Genomic DNA, 26,244 nt, shown 5'->3' with positions numbered 1-26,244 from the left:
CCGGGGTCACAGCCTGAGCTGAAGGCAGATGCTCAACCCCTGAGCCACTGGGGTGTCCCACAATAGACTTTTCAAATTGGCTTCTTTCACTTAGTAATATGCAGTGAAGACTCATCCGTGTCTTTTTATGGCTTAATAACTCATTTCCTTTTAGTACTAAGCAATATTCCATTGTCTGGACGTATCACAGCTTATTTATCCATTCACCTGCTGGAGGACATCTCGGTTACTTCCGGTTTTGGCAATGAAGGATAAAACTGCCGCAAGTAGGCTTTTGTGTAGACATAAGTTTTCACTTCCTCTGAGTAAATACCAAGAAACGTGGTGGCTGGATTGCATGGTAAGTGCACGTCAGCTTTATAAGAGACCATCAGAGTGTCTTTCAAAGGGGTTGAACCCTTTCATTCTCCTACATTCTCACCAGCAATGAATGACAGCGCCTGTCGCTCCACATCCTCACCAGCATTTGGTGGTGTCGGTGTTCATGATTCAGGCCATTCTAATGGGTAGGAAGTGGTAGGTCAATGTTTTAATTTGCATTTCTCTGATGACATATGGTGTGGAGCATCTTTTCATACGTTTATTTGCCATCTGTATATTTTCTTTGGGTAGATATCTAATAATGTCTTTGATCCATTTGTTAATTGGGTTATTTCCTTTTTTTGTTAACTTTTAGGATTTGTGTATTTTAGATATCAGTTCTCCATTGGATGTGTCTTTTGCAAATATCTTCTCCCAGTCTATGACTCGTCTTATTCTCTTGACCTTGTCATTTGCAAATCAGAAGTTTTTGATCTCAATAAAATCCAATTTATCAGTTTTTTCATTCATGGATCATGTTTTTGGTGTTGTATCTAAAAAAGCATCACCATACCCAAGGTAATCTAGGTTTACTCCTATCTTATCTTTAAGGAGTATTACAGTTTTGCATTTTATATTTAGATCTATGATTCATTTGACTTAATTTTTGTGAAGGGTGTAAGATCTGTCTTTATTTTTATTTATTCACTTTTTTTGCACCTGGACATCCAGATATTCCAGCACTATCTGTTGAAAAAATTATTTTTGCTCCTATATGGCTATTTTAAGTTCCTTTTCTTGAGAATTTTATTTTTTAAAAAAACTTTATTTATTCATGAGAGACACAGAGAGAGGGGCAGAGACACAGGCAGAGGGAGAAGCAGGCTCGCTGCGGGGAACCCGATGTGGAACTTGATCCCAGGACCTCAGGATCACAACCTGAGCCAAAGGCAGATGCTCAAACACTGAGCCACCCAGGTGTCCCTCTTGAGAATTTTAATAACTGGGACATGTATTGATCTACTATCTTTTTTTCTGCTGGTTATGGTTAACATTTTCCAGTTTCTTCACACATCTTGTAATTTTTTATTGAATGCTGGACATTATATGTAAAAGAAGAGTGGATTGTCTCCCTCTCTGATTACGACCATTCAGCCTTCCCTCCCTTCCCCCCATGAAAGACTCTTCACTATAGAAAACAAACTGAGGGTTGCTAGAGGGGAGTTGGGTGGAAAGATGGGGTAACTGGGTGATGGGCATTAAAGAGGGCATATGAGGTGATGAGCACTGGGTGTTGTGTGCAACTGATGAATTACTGAACACTACCTCTGAAACTAAATGTACTATATGTTGGCTCATTGATTCTGAATTTTTAAAAAAGGAACAAAGAAAAGAATAGTGGAGACTAAAGTAAATAATATTTGCAGATGACATGACGTCATATGTAGAAAACCCTAATGACTCTACCCCAAACTATTAGAAATAATAAATTAACTTATATAACTCAATGCCAAAAAAAAAATCCCTCACAAATAATCCAATTAAAAACGGAGGACTAGGGCAACCTGGGTGGCTCAGGGGTTTAACCCCACTTGCAGCCCAGGGCATGATCCTGGAGTCCTGGGATCAAGTCCCACATCGGGCTCCCTGCATGGAGTCTGCTTCTCCCTCTGCCTGTGTCTCTGCCTCTCTCTCTCTTTCATGAATAAATAAATAAAACCTTAAAAAAGAAAAAAACGGAGGACTGGAATAGACATTTTTTCCAAAGAAGACATACATATGGCAAACTGACACTTATCACTAAGCCTCAGGGAAATGTAAATAAAAAACACATAAGCTGGGTAGCCTGGGTGGCTCAGTGGTTTTGTGCCACCTTCGGCCCAGGTTGTGATCCTGTAGACCTAGGATCGAGTCCCACATCGGGATCCCTGCATGGAGCCTGCTTCTCCCTCTGCCTATGTCTCTGCCTCTCTCTCACTCTGTGTCTCTCATGAATAAATAAATAAAATCTTAAAAAAAAAAAGAAAAACCACATAAGCTATCACCTTACACCTGTCAGAATGTCTAAAATTAAAATACACACACAGGAGAAATAGCAGGTGGTAGCAAGGATGTGGAGAAAGGAGAACCCTCTTACATGGTTAGTCAGAACACATACTAGTGCAGCCACTGTGGAAGACAGTGTGGAGAGTCCTCAAAAAATACCATGCCCTCCAGTAATTCTACTAAGAAAGAAAATGAAAACACTAATTTAAAAAGATCCACACACTGCTATGTGTATTGCAGCATTACTTACAACAGCCAAGATATGGAAGCAGCCCAAGTGTCCACTGATGGATGAGTGGATAAGGAAGCTAGAGTGGATATACACACACGCAGTGGAATATTACTCACCCAGAAAAAAGGAATGAGATCTTGCCCCTTGTGACAACATGGACAACATTATGCTAAGTGAGATAAGCCAAACAAACAAAGACAAGTATCCTATGATTTCACTTACATTTGGAATCTAAACCGAACAAATGAACAAGGAAACAGAACTTTAAGTATAGAGAACAAACTGATGGTCGCCAGAGGGAAGAGGATCGGGGGTTGTGGGCAAAACAGGTGAAGAACAAGAGGCGCAGGCTTCCCGTTATGAGTAAGTCACAGTGATAAGAGGTGCAACAGGGCAAATACGATCCCCAAAAAGTGTGGGGACAGATGGTAGCTGCATTTGTGGGGGGCCTACAGGCCTTCAAATCAGTACTTCGTAGGCCCAAAACCAATGTAACACTGTGTATCAGCCACACTTCAATTAAAAAGATTTTTAAAGATATAATATCTGCACGACACCCTCACCCCAGAAGGGATATCTCTGTCAGGCTACTAGTACCGTGTGCCTCATTCAATCTGCCCCCCGGCTGATAAGGTCTTTTGCACAATTAGAGTCAGGTCACCATTGGCTTTATAAGTTTCCTGGGCAGAATGGGGACTTTCTTCTCATCTGGGTTTGAAATCTGAGAACCTGTGAGACCCTGGAGAACTCTAGGAGTCTCTAGTGTTAAATTGCTGGGGAATTTAAACCCCAGCCCCGGCTTTCTGGGCCTGGGAGCTCGCCCTCTTCCCTGCGGGCGAGCTTACCCCCAACGTTCAGCCGCCGTCTAGTTGAGGGTTGGTGAGGAACCCCTGCTGAGTTACCCCTCTCAGCCCTCCTGCTCTGCCTCTAGTCTTTATCGCCTAGGCCGTTTACTTGGGGACGCCTCCTGGGAGAGAGCCGATGGATGGATACAGGCTTGCTCCACGCGTGGAGTCCCCAGGAGCCCAAGCCATGGTGCCACCTTAGACTCAGCTGTTAGAGTTTCATTGGAGGTTTGCCTAGCTTTCCCTTTCTCCAGTCCGTGTCAGATTCTCTCCAGCTCCAGCTCTTCCACCACAATGACGGCATCTCTGGGTCTCTCTCTAGCTCCCCTAGGAAGTACCTGAATTTTCTGGAATTTGGTTCAGTTAGGCTTCTTTGAATCCCTCAAGTCCCTAATGGGTTAGAAACACATCTATGATTTTGTAGGCGATCTGACTTTTTTCATTGTTAGGATAGAGAAACACTTTCTTGGGACTTTCCCCATTCCAGCTGGAAGCAGACTCTCCAGGGAGCTTACAGCGGAGAATGCAATTTGGCCATTTGTCACAGTGATGATAAAGGTGGTAGACGTAAAACACAAGAGGTATTTATGTTAATTCAGACTGTAGATTAGTAAAAAAAAAAAAAAAATACCTTAAACCACTGATTCTTGAGCCTTGAAGCTAATAACTTGAGCTATAGCTTCAATAACTTGAAGCTAAGTTATTTTAATAATTATTTGATACATTTGCATAATTTGCAAATTAATACATTTAAAAATTGATAAGTTATTTGCATAAGTCCAACATTTTATCCGTGGGGGTAAGTTTCCCACAGACCTAAATAAAATTGGAGTTGGTAAGACCTTACAGGTTATTTAATCCTACAGTCCAGAGAACTCTAGGTATCTATGCAAGTCTATTTAGAGCTGCCATGAGATGTGAGAAGCCCAGTCTGCTCTGGTCCCTTTCCCCAAACATTTAATACTGCTTTTATCAGTTTTCTATGTTGAGTTTTGACTTACACATCATTCGAAATAGAGGTTCTGGATCCTTTTATTTATTTATTTAGTTATTTATTTTTTTGGATCCTTTTAAAACTATGAAAATCACAGCCAATTTCCCCTACGTGCACACTTGCAAAAACACAGGAACACACAGATATGCCTACGTTTCCTTGTGAAGGAGACTGAGGCCCCGAGATACAAAGTGACTCCCTTAAATTCACACACCTAACTAATACTGGATGTGGTGCCAGAAACCCTCAAACCCAGTCCCTTTTCTTCTCCCCATGTTCCTCCTCCTCACTAATTACTCTTCCCGCCCTAGACTATTGTGAGTCTCCAGCACACCGGTCGGTTTCAGTGTGGAACCATGGATGAGCAGGTTTGGCGGATTGATGAATGATTCCTAGGGCTTTGGAGACTCTCGTGTGACATCACTTGGACCCAGGTGAAATGGTAATCACCAGTGTATAAATGATTTGGACACTGTAATCTCCCCCTGTGATTTGGTTTGCTTTCTTCCGCTGATTTATTTAGACTGTGTTCTGCTACATCTCCCAACCTTGCTACCCTTGGAGCACCAATAAACGTCAAACAGATTAGACAGGCCCATTACTCAATGGGCAAATTTCTAAAAATGGTACAAAGGTGAAATCCCAGCAGTTTGAGATGATTGGAGTATTTACAGAATGTTAGGAAAACATCTGCTTGGAAGATTCAGAGGTTCAAGAGTTGATGTAATGTTTTATTAGGAGCCTACACCACCACTAGTCACTGGACAGAAAATATTAAGCCATTACAGAGTGAATGAGTTTTGAGTACCTATTATATGGAATGGGCTGTACGGAGTTTGGCTCTCTAATAGCCACTTAGAGTGAATACATTTTGCTTTTATCAAAAGAGAGGAGAATGGAACTCGCTTTTATGGTTTTGTTCAAAGATAAATGTGGGTAGAAAGAGGTATTTTTGTCTTCTGTGCTGACCACTTAGGTTTGGCCATATAGCATCCTTGCTCTGGTGTAATGTCACCAAGGCTCAACAAACAGACAAAAGGCGGTAATAGTTTACCAGAACCAATGCTGGAATTTTGTCTTCATCGTTACCATAGTAACCATTAATACATCACCAATTAAGGAGCCAAACATCATGCAAGACTCACTTGTCTCTACAAGGATCCTAAGACGTAGGTGCGATTGTTCCCGTTATACACATGGGGAACCTGGGGCTTGGCGAGATTAGTAAATTGCTTGAGTCCACATGTCGTAGGTGGTGAAGTTGGGATCCTAACCCAATCAGATGAATCCCAAGGTTCTTGCTTTTTCCACTTTTGTCATTGGTTGTACAGAATACGTTAGTTTAAGGTTGAAGTAGCACCAACCCCCACCCCGACCCCCCGCCAGAGAGGTTGTTCTGGTTATTCTATGAGCACGAGAAGTTTATAATCTCTTTCAAGGAACCATCCAGAGTAAAGTCTGTTACTGGGGACACACGGCGATTACCAATGGATTAGTTCTAGAATCACACTTCTGTAATCTCGTCTTCACCAAGATTTAATTACATCTCCGGCGTTTGCTTTGTGATGCTGCTGCCCTCCAACAGCTAACGGGATAGTTGGTGGAAGTCTGCAAATAAGAACACGCTCTGCCCGACGAGGGGGCGAGGTAGCACAGGAGCCGCGCTCGGCAGGAGCCCACCAGTATTTCCAGTCTGTGATGCTCAGCTCACCGCACAGTGTTATACAGACACGGCTGCCCACACGTGCACGCGTGCACACGCACACGCCAAGAGAGAAAGGGTGAGAGGAGGGACGTACGGCTTCCTTCCTCTTGCTTCGAATTTCTAATGAAACAGTGTTGAATCCGTCACTTAGGAATCACAGTTTGGGGCTATGTCTTCAGAACTAGGTAAACATCACCTGACGTCCAATACACGCTCTGCTGACTGGTAGGTTTTGCGTCCCAAGTAACCTGCAAAGGGAAGGGTACTCGCTAGACCGACTGCCCGACTTGGGCAGCTCCTGGCGGGAACGCGGCGTAACAGAAGGCTTTTGTGACCCTGGGAGACAGTCGAACCAGAAACAACCTTCCTATCCTGCCAGCTTTCATTACCAGACCCCACTGAACAAGTGAAGCCTATTTAACATCTGTCCGGGAAGGAAAAAATCCATATCTGTTTTTTAGCCAGGATTTTTCATCCTGTTCTTTTTTATCCTGGGGATATTTCCTTCCACCTCACTTCTCAGCGCAGCCTCACTGTGCTACACCAAGTCACACGGCATCCTGATGTCTCCACATTTCCCCGTGCGTACGCTGCTGCCCGGCCCTCGCTCCTGCAAACATACCCTGCAGTACCTGGAAGCCAGCGTCAGGGCTCGACACCTGGCAGGCTGAGGCCTGCAGCGCGTTTGGACAGAAATGGCTCCATCCTGACAGCTGCCCAGGTTCAGTGCTAGAACCGTTCGGGCTCAAGAAAGAATGAGGCAACCTCGAGTCAGAAAGCAAGAGTGTCTTGAATAAGCACCCGGGCTTTCACAGGTACACACACACCCGAGGTCTTGTCATGCTGTCAACTGCTTTTGCAGCAGGCGGCCCGAGGTTCCTTGGCATGCCAAGTGCAGCATGCGCCTCAAGGGAGCTCTTCACGGGAGATCCTAAAAATACAGAGCACTAGACGAGACCAAAATAACTGTATTCCCCTAGCTTTTTAGTAGCACCCTCAAGAAACAGAGAGGTCTCTCTCTCCACAAGTGCTTTCCCAAATTTCCAGCTTAAATGTCATGTCTTGAGGTCCCAAGCTTCCTCCATCCATGAGACATGGCTTAGGTATAAGTTCATCTCTGATCAGAGGAGCCGAAATCATGTTTTTAAAAAAATCACTAGGGGGGATCCCTGGGTGGCGCAGCGGTTTAGCGCCTGCCTTTGGCCCAGGGCCTGATCCTAGAGACCTGGGATCGAGTCCCGCGTCGGGCTCCTGGCATGGAGCCTGCCTCTCCCTCTGCCTGTGTCTCTGCCTCTCTCTCTCTCTCTCTGTATCTGTCATGAATAAATAAATGAAATCATTTAAAAAAATCACTAGGCAGTCTACAGAGACCTGGATTCTATAAATTCGCAGCCGCACTACTTGGGCAAGTCACTTCTCTCATCTGAAACATGAAAAGGCGGGGAAAGTATTAAAATGTGTTGAGTTACTGGGCACCTTAGCATCATAGCCTAACTAAATGATTTCCAATATTTAGTCTAGTTTTAATTTTCTACTCTTTTTACTAAGTGCTTAAATTGAGCAAAGGTTTGGGAGAGATTCTACAGGCCAGGCATGGTGCTATGCACTCCAAGAACCATTAATACCACTTTCAAGTTGAAATACAACTTTTTTGTCAATAAAATTTGCAAGAATTGTTCCTTATGGTATTAATGAGCTGGTGTCTTACTCACCCTGTCACATAATCCTGTCCGGAATTTGTCATTTTACTCTTGGAGGAATTTTTCCATTCCTCTCAGGGAGATGTACTGTGACTTCACTCATCTGAGCTTCTGCATATTTTTTTTTTTTTACCTTATTTAAATTCAATTATTTGACATAGTGTATCATGAGTTTCAGATGCAGAGGTCAGTGATGCATCAGTTGCATATCACACCCAGCCTTCATCCCATCATGTGCCCTCCTTAGTGCCCATCACCCAGGTACCCCGTCCCCCACCCACTCCCCTCCAGCGACCCTCACTTTGATTCCTATAGCTAAGAGCCTCTTAAGGTTTGTCTCCCTATCTTTACCTCTAAAATGGAATCTGTAAGTTAGACGTTTAATTGGAAATAAACGATGAATGGAGTCAAGGGAACAGAGTTCAAGTTCTGACTGTGGCACCAACCAGTTGGGCAATAATATTAGTCAATTTACTTTGTCTGCCTATGCACCACTTTCTTCATATGGAGAATTGGGGAGAGATGGTTTAACCTATTCCTAAAATTCTTGTACAGCTTTAAAAGAGAAACTGTCTAAACCTGCCCTCTACCATATAGCAGCCACTAGACACACTGAGCACTTGAGATGTGGCTATTCCAAATCAAAATGTGCCCCCAAAATATGTCATTAATAATTTATAATATTGATTGCATAATGAAGTGATAAATATCTTGGATATACTGAGCTAAATACAATATATTGTTAAAATTAATCCCACCTTTTTACTTTTTATTTGCATGTGGTTAGCAGACAACTTAGATTACACATGTGGTCCACGTTTGCGGTTCCATTATCTTTCTGTTGGGCAGCTCTGCCCCAAGCCCTCTCCATCACCGAATTACTCAACAGCCAACAGCTTGTGTAGAGGTAAGTGGGCCACATTGTCCTGGTTAAGAAAGAAAGAAAAAAAGAGAGAAAGAGAGAAAAAATAAAGAAAAGAAAAGAAGAAGAAGATGATGAAGATGAAGATGAAGATGAAGACGACAACAAGGACAGGAAAATGAGGAGGGCATCCCAGGGCTCCCCAGGTGCCCTGACCAGGGAAGCCCCGAGGAGCGCTTTGTCCTCACAGCCCAGGGCCGGCACCATGCAGGTTTGGGAGGCGGCAAGCCTGAGAAACAGGCAGGTGGCAAGACCCCCCCGCCCCGTCCCCGCTTTTATATTAGAAAAGACAGCGGGACCCTGATGGGAAGCGGGGCCGGGAGGAAAAAGGGGCCGGAGCAGCCGGGTCGGAAAGGAGTTCCAGGGCGGCTTGACTCAGGGAAGGAGAGAGAAGGATCTGGACTGCGCCGGGTAAAGCAGACGCGGCCTCCCCTCCGCTCTCACCCTTTCGCTTCCCTCTTCATCCCTCCCTTTACCCCCGCTCTCCCTCTGCCAGGGGCTGTCCCCGAGGTGTCTCGTTCCGTGGGAACGGGTCTCTGAGGCTGGTGGCATCGCCGTGGTTCTCCATCGCGCCCCGAGGGTCACGGAGGCGGGGCCCCTAGTGCTGCCCGCCGGCCCCCCCCCCAGCCACAGCCGTGCACCTGCTCCCCGGCCGCCTCCCCGGCGCGAGCTCTCCAGGCCCTCCGTGAGGACAGCTGAGAAGCCCCCGTGCTTCACATTTGAAAACTGCTTCCTAAAATATGACAGGACTAATTTTTGAAAACTCTTTTTCTTCCTGCTAACTAAACACTGTCCAAATATTAATCAGATTTGAATACTTAGGCTAATAAAATAAGTAGGTCTCTGCTCATTTGAAAAGCTCAGTCAAACCTGTGAAGAAACACAATTAGCTGATACCCTGTCTGCCTTGCAGTGAGAGATTTGGGCAAAAGGCACATTAAAACATTGTAGCCAAAAGAATTAATTTGGTTGATTACGAAAAATCTACTAATATAAATGCGTGAACCCAAACCTTTAAAATCACGGTCACGTAACTTCTCTAATTTGGTTTCAACAGAAGTAGCAAAATATTTTTCCCTTTCACGTTCAGGAACTACAGAAGACAAATGAAATACACACATTGTAGTTATTTGAAATACGGTTCCACAGTGTTCCATCTGTAATACCCCAAATGCCAGCGTTAATCCATCTCTAAATCCATGAGGCTTTTAGTTCAGACCCCAAGGAAGGCATAAGTAATACACACAGAAACTGTGCCAGTTCAACACCCACAACAGAAGCCAGAGCCTCCTAAGACTGGATTGGGAATTAGACTTCAAACAAATCTCTAAGTTGAGGATTTAAACACAAACAGGAGCTAGGGTGGGTTTTTTTCTTTTTTTGTGGGGGGGGGGGGGGAGGAGGGAGGTTGTGGTTTGTTGTAAGTCATAGAGAACACAACTCTCCAAATCATTTTTTTATTATTTCATCTCAACCTATATTTTCTGTCTGTGTTGCAAAATCCTACAAAGAAAGAGGAGCTAAGTATAATCTGACTCTAGGAGACCCAAGAATATCTAAATACACCATCAACAGATGCAGGAGGTGAAAGTTGTTCTCTTTGTCTAATAACTTTATTTACAAAATAATTCTGAGTTGTTTTATGTAGCATTTCCTCTGGTGCATTTAAGTATAAATATATATACTGTAGATTAAGGTAGGATAGAGGATGGTAATTAGAAGCCATACCTAACAAAATCAATGAAATTAAGACGAATTATCTATAAAATATAAATAACAGGAAATGTAATTTGATTTAGAAAATTTCAGTGCTCAAGAAACTTTCACAAGTACCCGTATAACATAAAAGAAGGCATTTGTCTGTGTAAATAAGTTAGAGGGAGCCTGGGAGATACAGTCTGATAGACAGGAGATGTATACGGATGTATTTTTTTCCTTTTCAAATCAGGAAATATCTATAAGTATTTTAAACAAAGTCAAAGTTCAACTCAGCACAAAATTTCAGGTGCACCTCACCTTTTGTCACAGATAGACTCTTAAAATTTTGTCTAAGAATTATATTTATATGAACAAAGTGTGGTGATGGCCCAAAGTACGGTCATCGGTTAAAGTACGGTCATCTGGTAAACCCAAAGCATGATCATCTGGTGAGTCCTTTATTAAAAACAATTAACTACTTCCTCACTTGTCACTGTTATAGATTTTTCATTCCACCAATAATCCAGCCGCACCCTCTATGTTCCAGGCACCAAATCTACGGCACCAAACAAGGCAACATAGTCCTACAGTCAAGGAACTTAGAGTATCCATGCACAGACAAACAAGCGAATAAAACAATTTCTTAAGTACAAAGTGTGCTGAGGGCTATCAAGGAAATAAACTGAATAATCACGGAAGACTTCAACGAAGTGACATCTAAGCTAACCTCTAAAAGCTAAGAAGGTGCTCACCCACTAGTCAGAAAGAGAGCAAATGTGTGTGTGCTTGGTGAGGTGCATCATGGTGGAGGGAGCCACATCCAAAGGCCTGTGGAGTGAAGAAGGCCAGAGGGCAGTGAGGAAGGAGGGGGTGGGCGGAGAAGGGGTCACATAGGCTGGGGCTGTGGACGGGAGGTGGGAGTTTAATCCAAGCGGTATTTCTGAACCCTGCAGAGACTCAACTGATGAGGGGTAGTGGAAGCCAAGCCACATGTCAGGAGTCTATTGCATAACTGGAAAGACGATCGGAACTGGACTGAGGGTTTATAGTGCAAATAGAGATAGGTGGGAGGACAGGAGCAACAGGGCTTGCTCAGGGCTTGGATGCAAGGCTTGATGAAGAAGTTCACACCAAAGACACCTCTCAGATATGTCTACAATCCAGATCTTTACATAAACTCTTCTGATGTGATACGAGGGCTGCATTCTAACTGCGTGCACCAGTCCATCGCATGCGAAAATGCACTCTGGTTTAGTAAGAATCCGTGTGAGCTTCCCAAACACAGATCCTCAAGACCATTCATAACTAAATCTCCATGGGAAAAAAAAAACACATATTGGGCCAAACACGGAAATCTGCAATTTTATCTTCTCTTCATAATATATTTAAAGTGAGACTTTATTATTTTTTAAATTCCTCTTCAAAATCTTTAATAGCTCCCACCTGTGTTGTTGTTTTCTAAAGCTAAATTGGTTAGCTGGTCATCTGGTAAACCCAAAGCATGGGTTTCATTCGTGGAATGAAAAATTTATAACCCTGGTTATAAACTGGTTAACCTAGAAATGATTCAAGGAAATCATTTAACTAGGCCACTGCTTGGAGTAACCTGCCTCAGTGTAAGCTGTGAATCCAAATGGCTAGATGATATCGGGGTAACAGTCTCATCTAGGACAACAATCAGGGACTTGGCATGACCACTTTCATGAAATAAAGGGGAAAAAAAAGAGCAAGAAGGACAGCATCCAATATGCACATACCGAACCGTAAAACTTGTGGCTAAATTACTGCACCAATTTGAAAACCTTAAGATCTAGGAAGAAAAAAAATGACATTAAAAAATTGCTCGGAATCCTTTGAATTATCAAGTTGATTGGCTCCCATTAATGCAGAATGCTTAGAATTTGGGTTTCCAAAACTTACAAGCCACATGACAAAGCTCATGTAAACCCATCAAACTCCTGAGTTTGTGGTTCAGACGTGCTCCTGTGCTATAGTTTTCACCAGCTCATGTCAAGCATATTATGGGAGGATAAACTATAGGTTTTCTCCCAACATTTTCCAAGTGACTCACCTAAGCACTGGGGCGTGGAGAATGGCCAGCAGTGGATGACGGTGGTGTACCTTGCAGACAACCCACAAAGAAACAGAAAGATGTCAAGGACCCACCACAACGACCCTAGACACCAGCACAAGCAGAGGCAAACTGCTGAGAAAGGAGTCCCTATGAGAGCTTTGCTCGCAGCTCCCACCGGAGGCCTGGCCCACAGTTGATACTGTGCTGACCCATCTGTAAATTGTATGGTTTTCTCCAAATCTGCTCCAATTGCTCACTTATCTGCTGAATTTCTAATGAACGTTTATCGTGTCTACTCAATTTTTACTGAATTTTTATACACACCAAGTGACTGTTCTTTGACTTGCACAACCATTATGAATTTTATCTGTACAGAACTAGGTCAGCTTCAAGAAATCCTGAATATCCTATATAGGAAAAGAGATGCCTAGGCGAAACAGATTCATGCCTGGCTCCCATTTGAAATCATTTCTTCTCATTCCTTTTAATTTCTAAACAGCTAGAATTTTAACTTTAAGTGCTTTGGAAAGTGCTTATAATAACTAATCGGCAAGGGTGCCTGTCAAGGATCTGGATCTTGTTCAATGTGGAAGAGTCTCAGTCTCCTTTTACCTCATGTTTATTAGCATTCTCCAGAAAAACAGAACCAATAGGATGCACGTATTGTTACATAAGGAGATTTATTACAAAGAATTGGCTCACGTGATCGTGGAGGATGGCAGGTCCAGATGTGCAGTGTGGGCCGTAGGCTGACGACCCAGGACAGCCAATGCTGCAGATAAAGCGTGAAGACAGTCTTGCTCAGGGAGGCCAGTCCTCTTGTTCTGTTCAGGCCTTCCCCTGATTGCATGAGGCCCATCCCATGATGGAGAATAATCTGTTCTACTGGATTAAAATGTCAGCCTCACCGGAAACACCCTGGCAGAAACACCCAGAATAGTGTTTGACCAAATACCTGGCCACCTCATGGCCCAATCCAACTGACATATAACATTAGCCACCAGATCTTGTCACGTCCAATCTCTCCTTTCTCCAAGCACTAAGTCCTATGGTGAAAAGAGCTCGGCCGCAAATTTCAAGTGCTCTCAGGCCCTCATGAACAATGTAGTTTAGCAGCGGAAACACAAGTGGGTGTTGGTATCAGCTGTGACCGGTTCAAATCCTCTATCCAGCAAGGCGGGTTGAGGACCTCGGGGAAGTCATGTGACGTCCTGGAACCCCAGTTCAGCTCCTTGTGCAGTGGAGATGACAGCTTGTCTCCCCTGGGTTTATGGTGAGAATCAACTATCATCCCCCAACGTGCCTGGCACGTGCCAGGCTGCCCACGAGGCTCGTCGGAGCGGGCGGCGCGGCTGCGTGGCCTGCGCCTGACATCAGCTGTGTCTGGCTCCAGGCGGGCGGATCTGCCCGGGACTGAGCTTCGGGAACCCCAGAGCCCCGTGGGAAAGAACCCACAGGGAACGCGGCAGTCAGGCGAGCTGGCCCGAGAAGAGAAAGCCTTAGTTATGGGGCAAGGCTGGCTTTGCGAGTTCAGGGCCACGGCCCGCTGCCTACCGGCGCCTTTCCGGATCCACACCGGAGGCCGGGGGAGGGAGGAAGGAGACTCTGAACAAAAACAGAGTTAGTTTTGCTAGAAACCTGTGGCTTACCCTCTTGCACTTCCTCCCCTCTTCTTTCCCCACGCGCAGGGGCGCCGAGACTTCCTTTACACTGGTGGCTTTGGCCTGCGGAGCCCAGCTCGGTCTCCACACCTGCACTCTCTGCCGGGTGCCTTGGGGGAGGCAGGCACCTGGCTTCCTGCGGGTCCTCCCCAAAGCTGCATTCTTCGGAGGGATTAGCATTTACAGGGACCCCAGAGGGACTCAGCCCTTCTAACCCAAATAGGCAAGCCCACTTCCCAACTAGCAACTTCACAAGTAAGCCACATGTTAGTTAACAGGTACATTCCCTGGTGGGCCACCACGCCAGCCTCCCCCCTGGCCCCCCGACACACGACCCCTCCAAACACGGAAACTGGACTCAGAATCAGGGCAGCATCAGGAATTCACCCTGGGAACTGGCCCAGACGTAAACTGGAAATACACTACAGTGTTGGTTCGGTTTTATGGGCTGAAAATGGTCAAACCTGGTGCACCCAGGATTAGATCTCATCTTTTCAACACTAAGGCTACCTCTGTTTTCCTGGTCTACCTTCCCCACCCTGTGCTGGCCAGCGTCTGTCAGTAGAGAGAAACATTCCTGCTCACTCTCCCCACCAAATCTACTTCTTCTAGATTAGTGCTGACCAAGAGCATGTCCTGCGACATCGGAGCTATCCAATGTGACAGCTATGTGTGGCTCCTGAGCACGTGAAATGTGCTAGTGGGACTTGATGAACAGAACTTTTAATATTGATTCAAGTTGAAGTTGCCCCTGATAGCTAGTGCCTATCGTAGTTGCATCGTGCAAATGTAGATAATCACTCCTCAGCCATATGAGACGCCTGTCGGGCATTTAATAGACACATAACCCTGTTTTCAGGACTGTGGATACCAGCTACACAGCTCTACTCTCCTTGAAAGTCTCTAATTTTAAGGAATTTGAATTCCTCAGTGAAGGAATTCATAGACAATAATTTCTGGTGGGGGAAGCTCTGTTCAACCCTCAAACCATCCTGAGGGTTAATCTTAGGCGAGTTGTTTCAAGGTTCATCACTCGCAAGCCCTAACAATAGAAATCCAAAGAATGAACACCAGTTTGGTTGTCTCTCCAATTCCTGAAGACCTTCTGAGCTCCCTTGGTTCCCAGGATATTCCCAGTAGACCTTCTACCATCTACCCTGTGTACCTGCGGGTCATGTCCTCCCCTCAGTAGACTTAGGGGCGACCCTTCTCATCCCTGAAGGCCAGAAGTATATTCATAGAGCAAAAGAATTTCCCTATACTCAAAAATGTCTTAAAACCTTTTCGCTAAAAAATAATAATAATAATAAAAATAAATAAATAAATAAATAAATAAATAAATAAATAAATAAAACAAACAAACCTTTTCGCTGACTTCTTATTCTGAACAGGGCCCATTCTATGTGCCATCTATATGCAGGTTCTCAGAATCCGCCCTGGGTGGAACAAAATTAAAAGGTCCCCAAATCCATCCTCAATTTTCAGAGTATGTAAGACCAGGACAGATTCACAGATGCCACTATATTCTCATTCAGTAGGTCTCAGGTGGGTCACAAAGATCTGCATTTTTACAAGCAACCCAGGGAATATTGACCCAGCTAATTCCTGGACCTCACTTTTAGGAAATCTAAACTAAAGACAATAGCTCAAGTTTCTTCTTTCCATCTGTTGACGTGGTACAAGAAATTTAGCCACGTTAAGTGCCAACTAAATAAATGCAGCCTAGAGCACCCCCCAATAAACTAGGCTACATTCAACTGTCTTTAGCTTTCTCCTGAAACTTCCAGATCACTTACAACCTGTAGAAATATGCTTGCATCCTTCCCAAGAATCTAAATCACCAGGCCTACCTCAGGGACCCTTCCTGTTAGAACAATGCCACAATCCACAGGTCGCCCCCCTGCCCTGGTGTCATTCTCGGGGCCCATCATGCACAGGTGCAAGTCACTGCTTCTCAGACCACGTCTACGCCCATTCAGATGGGGGCTTTTCCAATAGCCCATGACATGTCATACCTTGCCACTTTCTCACATCCAGGGGGCCCATGCTTAATTCTTCTATCTTGACTCTGCTTCTACTCCTGCTGCTAACCTTGAGTTGTTAAAGGTCTGACACACAATAACAAGGCCTTTGACGGCAGCAAGGCTGTGACAGGTAAGAAAAGCTCATACATTAAAAGTAAGATTAGAAAGTTCACGGGCTACTGAAACCTCCATTCCTGCCCAAGGCTCCCTATTTCCTTGCTTCTAGAACAAATTATTTTTTCCCCCTGGGGACAAATCCATTTGACACATATCTGTCACCTACAAATCAATGGGCAAACCAAGCACACTAATAGCGCTTTAGAACCTTCAGAACTTAGGCTACCTTGGGCAGGAGTCATGATGGGTAGTTAGGAATATGGGAGGAGGTAGAGGGAAAATAGGCAGAGCGCTCTAATTCCTCAGAGCAGGGACTAGGGGAACTGACCCAGGTGCAGCAGCAAACCTGGTGAGGGGCAGGGGTAGATAAGAAGGTCCACACGGACAAGATCCAGATCCAGTATTTGAGCATCAGGTTGAGAGGCACAATGGTGCAGGACTCAGGTGGCTGCAGTCATCCTAGGGGGGTGTGTACATTAGAGACTCAAAGTAGGGCAGGTAGACAGCAACGGCCAGCCAGATGGAAGTATCCTAAAGGTGATGACCCGCGCCCTGCAGTCCCTCAGAGCTCACAGCAGGTGATGAGCAGAACACAGCCGGGCAGCAGACACCAGGGTCTCTTAGCTCCGTCACGGCCAGGTCGCTGGACCTCGGTCGTGGAAATCACTCCATTCTTTTTTGTTGTTGTTGTTAATTTATGTATTCATGAGAGACACACAGAGAGGCAGAGACATAGGCAGAGGGAGAAGCAGGCTCCCTGCAGGGAGCCCAACGTGGGACTCGATCCCAGGACCCCGAGGTCACTCCCTGAGCCAAAGGCAGATGCTCAATCACTGAGCCACCAAGGTGCCTGGAAATCACTCCACTCTTAACCCACAGCCTGGACTGCAGTTAGTGGCAGGGGACGTGGCATCACAGAGGGTCTTTGCTCCACCAGAATTGGCACGGGAATGGCGCGGCCCAAGTTAAGACCAGCAGTGGCCTCGGCCGTTTGGGCTGTTGCTCATCAAGACAACTGAGCTGGGCTTCTAGATACGGGGACTCTGCTCCAGCCTGAGACACACCATCCACAGCAGCTGTGGGCTCCATGCCCAGGTTTGCTACCCATCCTACACGTGACCACCCCCCAAGGAATCGGGAGGGCCCAGGCTGACGTGCAGGACCGTCGCAGGCTCCACATTCAGTTCACGTCCCCCAAGGGTCCCATCCCCCTCTTCCTTTCCTGTCACTCACCTGTATTAGTTGTGAGAGTACCGTCAAGAGAGGAACATTCAAGCCCTGCCCAGCTAGCTAACATTTTGGCGGTCAAAGTGAAAGTGTTTATTAAAACTGTATCAATACCCACTAAATAATAAATAACATAAAATCAAAGGTACAAGATCACCAAGGGGGAAAAAAAATACTTCTTATAGCTTGCAAATTCTTCATGCTTTTAACCAAAAAGAAAAAAAGTTAATACAACAATAAAATGGAGCAAAGGATACAGGCAGTGTGTGGGCCAAAATCTGTTCAACCCAAAAGATTTTTCTGCTCAGTATAAACAAGCCTTAATTTGCATGTGTTTATTACTCCTAATTTTCTTTTCTTTTTTTTTATTATTCCTAATTTTCAAGTGTATTAGAGGTCAATTAAGAAATTGATAGGGGATCCCTGGGTGGCGCAGCGGTTTGGCGCCTGCCTTTGGCCCAGGGTGCGATCCTGGAGACCCGGGATCAAATCCCACATCGGGCTCCCGGTGCATGGAGCCTGCTTCTCCCTCTGCCTGTGTCTCTGCCTCTCTCTCTCTGTGACTATCATAAATAAATAAAAATTAAAAAAAAAAGAAATTGATAAACCTCTGTCTTGATAAGAGCAAAACATTAGCGTACGATTAATATGTTCAGCGGAAAATAGAAGTCAGTAATCATTGCTGAAGGTTAATGTCCATGTTAACATGGCCTGATGGAAGGCTAATGAAAGAGCTGTCCTTCTTTTCACAGCTCTGATAATGGAAGAAATGGAATCTTCATCTACATTACAACAGACATACATTAAAATGTTCCATACTTGGAAAGTAACTCCTGTCAAACTCAGAAAAAGGCTTCCTACTGCTTATTCATCCAAGCTTCACAACTTATACCGGACTTAATAAACTAATACTGTGTTTATTAAGTATCCTAAAAAGTCAAGTTCTAGAAAGGATATACATACTATCTACAAGAGAAGACCAGCCGACACCTACAAAACTTAAACTGATTGAAGAGTATTCGAAGAGGTTTGGAGAAAAACCACATCCCTAAATGAAACCTTCATTTTGATCACATTACAGGTCCCGAATTCTGGGGTGAGTAAATCATGCCCCTTTCCATCAGGAGAGATGCTGCAGCTTTGGCTTTGAGTAGAGCTAAAGGAGCTCATCTTTCCATCATCCATTCATCTGGCCAATTGTTGTTGAGCATCTACCAAATATTTGGCACCATGTTAGCCAGGAGATTCAGATGGATTCAATCAACTGAGCTACAAGTTGGAAGAGATGTTCCCGTTCCTGCTACGTGTCATTCTCCCATTACCAGCTGACCCACTGAGAGCCAAAAAGTAGAAACCAGGCGACGGCTGTGGTAGAGGAGGGGTGAGAACAATGTGTGCGTGCTGAGGCTAAACCCACAGGCAGAGGGTTCAGGAGCTTCCGAGGCCGGACGCCGAGAACGTGCCCTCTGGGATTGATTGAAGGTTTTAAACTGAGCAGTAGCAGAATCATCTCTCTCTCTCTCTCTCTCTCTCTTTTTAGTATATCTGGAGATGGGATCATAGGATCAGGGTCTGGATCAAACCTGGCAGCAAGTGGGTCAATCATGAGCTTCTGTAACCAGAATGGTGGGGATACCTGCACCCGAGAAGAACTGAGGATATAGTGAAGAGTTCGTCTCCACTGGACTAAGTGACCCGGTGAATATAAGATGAAGAGACGGAGAAGGCCAGGATAGTGTTCACATCATCTCCCTGGACTCTGATTGTCTCATCTATAAAATGAATTTATTAACATAACATGGTTACAATGCAGGATTGCTGTAGGAATGAAAAAACTAATGGAAGCTGCCTCCCTTTGTAAACTGAAAACTCCGCACGTCTGTTGAAAAGGACAACAACAGCAGAAAGGGGCTGGAGGAAGAAATCCTCGCTTTTGGACTCCAGTGTTTCCGTGCACAGAAGATGGAATCGTGAGGTGCCTTCCGGCCCTAATGTTCTCCGAGTCTGACAGTTTTCTCCACGGTTCCTTCAGGTCCTTGAGATAAGAGGAAGAAGCAGCTGGTGACCAGCACCCCCCGTTTCAGAGATGAGCCTTCAAGTCTGCGCTGTGCCCCCACCTGTGCAGGCAGGTGTTCACCCCCAAGCCGTCCTCACCGCAGGCTTTCGGTCCGAGCCAGGCCGCACGTGACACCTCGCATGACGGTGTGATTAGGACACGGTTTCCAGGGTGGGCCACCCACACTCTGAGCTGCCCTCCAACCACGTAGATGGGATGGACGCTCCTGATTGCCTGCGTAGACTTTCCTCCCCTGCCTTAGAGTGAGGCCAAGCCAGCCTTCCGACGGTCCCTCAAATAAATGCTCTTTGCTTTTCAGGATTCTACTCTCTCCTTCTCTAGACTTATCTGCCTCACTCCCAGTGACGGCACTGGGATCTACTCCTAAATTAATAAACTTCAACAAAATGAGTGGAAAGCCAGATTCATCGATTGTGTGCTTAAACAGCTATAGTCATTAGAGCTATAATTGGTCAACTTTGACCAACTAATCCCTCATCGATTTATCCAGAGAGAGTAAACAGGAAGAAAAAAAAAAACAACCAAGTTCACCACTCTCAGCATATAAATCATTCTACAGTAATTCAGATACCCAGAATATTCTCGTTGCTCCCTTGCCCCTCTTTTCAACTGTAGGCTGGTCTTGAACCTTGTGGGATCCCTCATCTCTCTAAATTTACCTTCTCATCAAGTTTTTATATAAGAAAATATAATAGATAAAATATTACAGTTATTTAGATTTTTCTACAGGGACAACGACTTGACGTTACTATGATGAGGGAGGAATACAAGTCTCTGGACCTTTCTTTCTGGCTGAAAACCATAATTGTCTGCATTCAGATCACTCTTTAAAGCATTAGTTTCGCCCCCGGATTTCAGTTTGAGTTTAAAAGCCACCAACCATTCTTTCCCTTGCAACTCTATTTTGGTTGCTAGCTGCAGTGAAAAAGGTACAATCCATAGGGGCTAAGAAAAAACTTCTTAACTTAGTTCTACTCGGAAAAACAGGAGAACAGAAAATCTGAAAGAAAACACGTTGGTAATCCAGCCAACCAGGGTAATTCAGAGAGAGATGTTTAAAGACATATACAAGAAACAGAATTGAGGGAAGTGACTATTCTAATCTTGCCCTAGTTTTTTGTTTTGTTTTGTTTGTTTTAAGGATAACATCCGTTCCAATTTTTTTCCAAGTATAGCGTCCCTTATTGTTTCTAGCTCATTAACTTTCCTCCATCTCTCCCAGAACAACACATTTCACCACTGTTTTGCATATGGGAGGCATAAACAAAAGCATGACATTTTAAGGCATGATCCCATGGGGCCTTCGAGAAGTTTATGTTTCACTGGAAACTCTGAGAATCTTTTGCCCAGTTAGGGAGAACATCTGCTTCCTCTTAGCAACTTTAAATACGCTTTGATCCTGACGTCTCTCAATATCACCCACACAATGTATTTGAGGTTTTCCTGAGTAAAATGGGAGAACAGGGTGACATTTGAGTTGGGGGCAAAGTGCCACTTTCCAGGAGACGTTCAACTAAACCTTTTGCTCAGGAATAAAAAACACAGTTTTAATGCTGGTTCTTCCTTAGAAACCTCCTTCTGCAAGAACACTTAGCATCTATGCAGCGTTTTTCAAAACATTAAACAAATTACTCCTCAACCAACCCTTTGTCAGGAAGTCAATTAGGTGGAATATAATTTGTAGATGGAAAACCAAGAAATGAGCAGGCTTAATTAGAATTCAGACGTGTACGCCATGCTTCCCATTATCCCTCTCCCCGACCACCAAGAGTTTCCATATGTCAGCACGATTCTAGTGAAGATCATCCAGTAACATTACTTTGTGATAATTGTCTATTTTGAATTTAAAATGTTCCACCAACTGCATTATTTGGGGTTCCTTTATTTATTCGCTCCAAGAGCACCTACTGAGTGCAGAGTAACCCTTTAGACGCTGTAGTTCATTTTTATTAAATGAAATAATCCAGCTCATGGACCAGAAAACTACAGCCCCTGGTCTCTATATTTGTAAATAAAGTTTTATTGGAACAGAGCCACACCCATTTATTCACATATTATCTAGGGCTGTTTTTGTACTATACCTGAAGAGGCGAAATGAAAACTTGATCCAGAAGTTGTGAGAGAGCTCATATGACCCACCAGCTCGGAATATTTACCACGTGGTCCTTTACAGAGTAAGTTTTCCAACCTTGTTCTAGTTCAACAATTTCTAAACACTTCGTCTAGGTGCAAGCGGATCTGCTGAGAAGCTGGTTAAAGTCCAGGTTCTGATTCAGTAGGCTGCTGGTAGTGGTTTGTAAGAATCTGAATTTTAAAGACCCTGTTCGAGGGATTACGTGATATCATTCCATTTGAGAAATGTTGTTCCGGGTGATAGATTTTAAGGGCATCCAAGGGACAGAATTTTTTAAATGGGAAGAAGGTTGCCCATGGGATGAGATCAGGGAAAAGCTTCCTGGAGATGGTAATTTTCTGCAGATTTTGATGGATCTGGACTATTGAGAGAAAGCCCAAAACTTATTACAGGCAGTAAAGACAATGATAGGAGTCAAGATATGGATATGGGAAGGAACAGGGTGAGTGAAGCATACGGCCAGGGAGCAGGCCTAATGGAACAAGAGTCACGGGGAGTCCTGAAAGAGGCTATTTGTATGGAGCTGGGATCAGAGCAACAGATGCCCTTGAAGGTTTATCGAAAAACACTTTCAATCCAACAAAGAGTTCAAGATCCACAACCGGCAGGAGAGCGGATCCAGCCAAGCCGCGTGTCCCAATCTCTTCAGTGAACGACGGAGGACATTTTTAACGTGGTGGCTTAGGGTGCAGAACAAAATCACTTCACAGTTTGCACCTACAACTGGAACCTCATGAACAGTGTCTAACACGCATCAGCAACACTTGGCGAGCTTGTTAAAACTCAGAAAGCTCCGTCTCACCTCCAGAGTTTATGACTCAGTAGGTCTGTGGCGCAGCCTGTGAACCTGTAACTTCTAACAAGTCCCCAGGTGATGCTGACGGTGCTGGTGCGGGGACCACCTCTGGAGCACAGCGCTCTAAGCAAAGGAAACAAATGTCTGGAAAAGAGGAGTCGTAACGGGTGCCCACGAATAGGCTTGGTCGCGGTGAAGGCCACGCCCTTCCACGGCGGATGAACCACGGCCAACACACAGTGTCCTCCAGGCTTGAACCTTTAGAGGTTACTGCCAGTTTGGATGAAAACCAGATTGAAATCACAGAACCATAAATAGTCATAGAGTTAATAATGAAATAGGCCTTAGAGGTCATTTTATTTTGGAGACTAGACGGAGAAACTGAAAATCAGAGAGATTACATGGCTTGCCTACATCCAGTTCCTAATAGCAACCCAAGAGCTTTATTCTTCAAAAAGAACTTGCATAATAAAAATGAGTGATATTTAATATCAAGAAATTAAACTAGGACTTAGTCTATGTACCCTGAGTTTATTAAACAGCTTATACACGGCAACAGCAGATAAACTTTCTTCCTAGTGATCATACCAAAAACGAAATCCTCATCGAAGGGAGGCCCACATCTGTGATAACAAACCCTCCCCAATCTCCCCCCCACCCCGAAAAAATAAAAAGCCAATCAAGATTAGAAATCGATTTTGGCTCTTGAGTGATTAGTCCAAAAGCTATTACTCTATCACCTTGTGCCTTTAAAAGGCAAAACATCACATCATGAATATTGACCACATATTTTTTTTTAGTTCTTGACTGTTTCACTGAATTTCAAGTGCAAGGAAATTGAAGCTTGATTCAGGTTCAAGTCCTAGTCCCTGATTATGGGTAAATGACAAGTCAGGTAATAGCTGCAATTGATTGAGAGTGACATCTAAGCAAAGATGCTTTTAGCTCCCTCCGGGCTCCCAGGACACTTAGAAATAATTCAGATATGGTTTCTTATCAGCTGGGTATTAGCAGCCTGTAAATATGTATCCCCATTCAGCATAATGGGTTCTGACGGAGTAAAAGCCACCTGGAAAACATTTAAACGTCCTTTTTTCCAGTGGTTGTTCAGCCACTTTCTCCCTGAGGGGCAGCCAATCAACGATGCATGATTTTAGTTTGTTAACATGTGGGATGTGTCAGGCTTTTCTCCTGTCCTCTGTTTTGTTTTCTGTTTGCTTTCGTTGGTGTTGCTCTCTGTGCTCTTCACCTTTCAAAGAGAGACTAAAAAAGGATCAGTTTCCTTGTCCAGCCTCATGTCACAGGTAGATAAAAACGAGTTAATCTTTAATGAAGCAGAAAGTGAGTTATATAAAGGCAATTTCCTTCCAGACTTTACATGATGGCTCTTGTTCATTTTATTGGGTTCATCAACCCAATGGTTATTTATTCATATATCCATCCAGCCCAGATCGAACACCGCTACGTGGAAGGCATTTTGACAGATCTGAGCCTCCCCACCCCCACCTTGTAATTACTGGAAAAGGAGGAACAAGCAAATTCTGCTCCCACACCAGGCGCGGTGTGAGCCCTAACTCCCCTTTGTTCCTCTGTGGCCTAACTCCTGCTCTCCGGCGTGGTTCAGCATTTTGCAAACAAGAGTACTCTTCCACCACGTCCAAGATGGTGAAATAAAGAATTTCATGACCTCTTCGGTCGGAGAGTCTAGATGCGATGGAATTTTCTGTTCTTTAGAACTTAAAACACAATTTTCTCCAGCCTGGTGTTCTGGGTGCTTTTCCCAAGCTCGTCCCAGACTTGAACGGGACAGCATTCGCGTCAGGCCTGTGGATGTGCTAACTCTTAAGCAGGTCAGGAGTGCCCACCTTGGGGTTTGGCCGCTTCCCTCCCACCTGGAACACGCGCCGGTTCTACAAAGACGAGGAATCCTTCAAAGACCAGCTTAAAGTGCAGCCTCCTCTACGGGGCTCCCTTGGGAACCCCTCTGAGCACTCCTTCTCCAGCCTCCCAGGACACTGACTACTCTTCTAGACCATGCATTTGGCATATCAAACGCTGCCTCACATTATCAATGATTGTTTAGAAATATGTGTGCCGTGCGCTCTTTGACTACAGAGAACAGTGGGGACAATTCCCTGCACGTCTCTGAGAGCTTAACAAATTATGAAACAGTCAGATCTGTATGAATGGAAGTTCATTCTTCCATTGGCATGAGTGGTAGTTTTAACAACACTGATAGTAATCATGGTAGCTAGAGAATATTTATTGGAAGTTTTCTCCAGCAGAAAAGCACCCACGGAATCAACTAAAAGGCAATAAATAAATAAATAAATAAATAAATAAATAAATAAATACCTTGAGATACTAGACTTAGTTGCTCAAAAAATTAAATGTTCTTTTTTTTTTTATGATAGTCAGAGAGAGAGAGAGAGGCAGAGACACAGGCAGAGGGAGAAGCAGGCTCCATGCAGGGAGCCCAACGTGGGATTCGATCCCGGGTCTCCAGGATCGCGCCCTGGGCCAAAGGCAGGCGCCAAACCGCTGCACCACCCAGGGATCCCTATCCTACAGGTTTGTAACAGAACCTAAAAATTTTTTTTCACTATTTTTTTTATTTTTTTGAAGATTTTATTTATTTATTAATGATAGACATAGAGAGAGAGGCAGAGACACAGGCAGAGGGAGAAGCAGCCTCCGTGCACCGGGAGCCCGACGTGGGATTCGATCCCAGGACTCCAGGATCACGCCCTGGGCCAAAGGCAGGTGCCAAACCGCTGCGCCACCCAGGGATCCCCGAAAACTTAAATGTTCTGAAGCAATTGCCATTGAATTTAAAAGGGTCTTTCTTTCTTTTTTTTTTTTTTTTCTAGGAAGCTGGGAAAACTGACCTAATGTCACATAACTAATACAGGCTTGCAGCAAGGAGTATGTTTATTCTTCAGAGAACTTGAGAAATCTTTGCTAATTAATCCACTCATTCATCACTAGCTAAACTAGCAAGCAGGAGAGAAGGCTGCAAAAAGGAAAGTAAACAGTTGTATCGGCAGCAACCTGGAAACCTAACCGCAACCTAGAGAGCTGAGGGAGGGGTGGCTGTTCCTTTGGCGACGTAGGGGGCCGGGGACTGTCCCTGCGTGTTTGGGTTTGGGCATGGGGAGTGGATCTGCCTTTGGGAACGGACAGTGTCCTGCTAGCTGGTGCCTGTTCTTAAAGACAGCCCACAATGCCAGCTTTTCACACACTGGACACTGGGGTTTTTCATCTCGTCGAGTGAAATGGGAGGCACAGAAAACATCACGTAGTGCCCTTTATGCCGAAGCACCAAAATATGCTTCAAGAAACATGTGGGAGGGAGATGGAGAGAGAGTGGCAGAGGAGATGATGCAAAAGAGCAATTCCCAGTTTTAGTAAATGAACCAAATCCTAGAATTAGAAAGAAAATACTCAAATTGGAAGCTAAAAATGTCAGACCATTTTAAATCTAGGATAATGGCAACTTACAAAATTGAGGCCTAAAAAGAAAAAAAATCAACATGTCCCACCCCACCCCCCCCCCCACCCCCCATTGCCTCAACCTCTATTTTGAAGGACGTCTATTCGGGTGGCTCTGGTGCTCCTGGGGTTGAGACAGACGGGGAGGTGGGGGGGTGTAGGGCATCTCAGGGAATGTACAGGACGCCCGTTTATTCACC

At 44.6% G+C, this 26,244-nt stretch overlaps 2 long non-coding RNA genes across 3 annotated transcripts in view; one reads left to right on the top strand and one right to left on the bottom strand.

Annotated features, from left to right (window-relative positions):
• LOC111093844 overlaps window positions 1-26,244 on the bottom strand; it is a 194,095-nt gene that overhangs the window by 5,783 nt on the left and 162,068 nt on the right. The window lies entirely within an intron of this gene.
• LOC102157203 lies at window positions 5,520-15,455 on the top strand. Of its 2 annotated transcripts, none has more exons than XR_005384044.1 (3): window positions 5,520-5,586; window positions 8,610-8,729; window positions 10,945-15,455. It is a non-coding gene; the product is annotated as an uncharacterized LOC102157203 (long non-coding RNA). The 2 variants fall into 2 exon arrangements; XR_005384045.1 differs by lacking the exon at window positions 5,520-5,586 and adding an exon at window positions 5,593-6,937.

Source organism: Canis lupus, chromosome 34 (assembly GCF_011100685.1).
Source record: "Canis lupus familiaris isolate Mischka breed German Shepherd chromosome 34, alternate assembly UU_Cfam_GSD_1.0, whole genome shotgun sequence".
NCBI lineage: Eukaryota > Metazoa > Chordata > Mammalia > Carnivora > Canidae > Canis > Canis lupus.
Note: the sequence above shows the minus strand (reverse complement) of the source record. Positions and strands in the feature narration are given on the sequence as shown.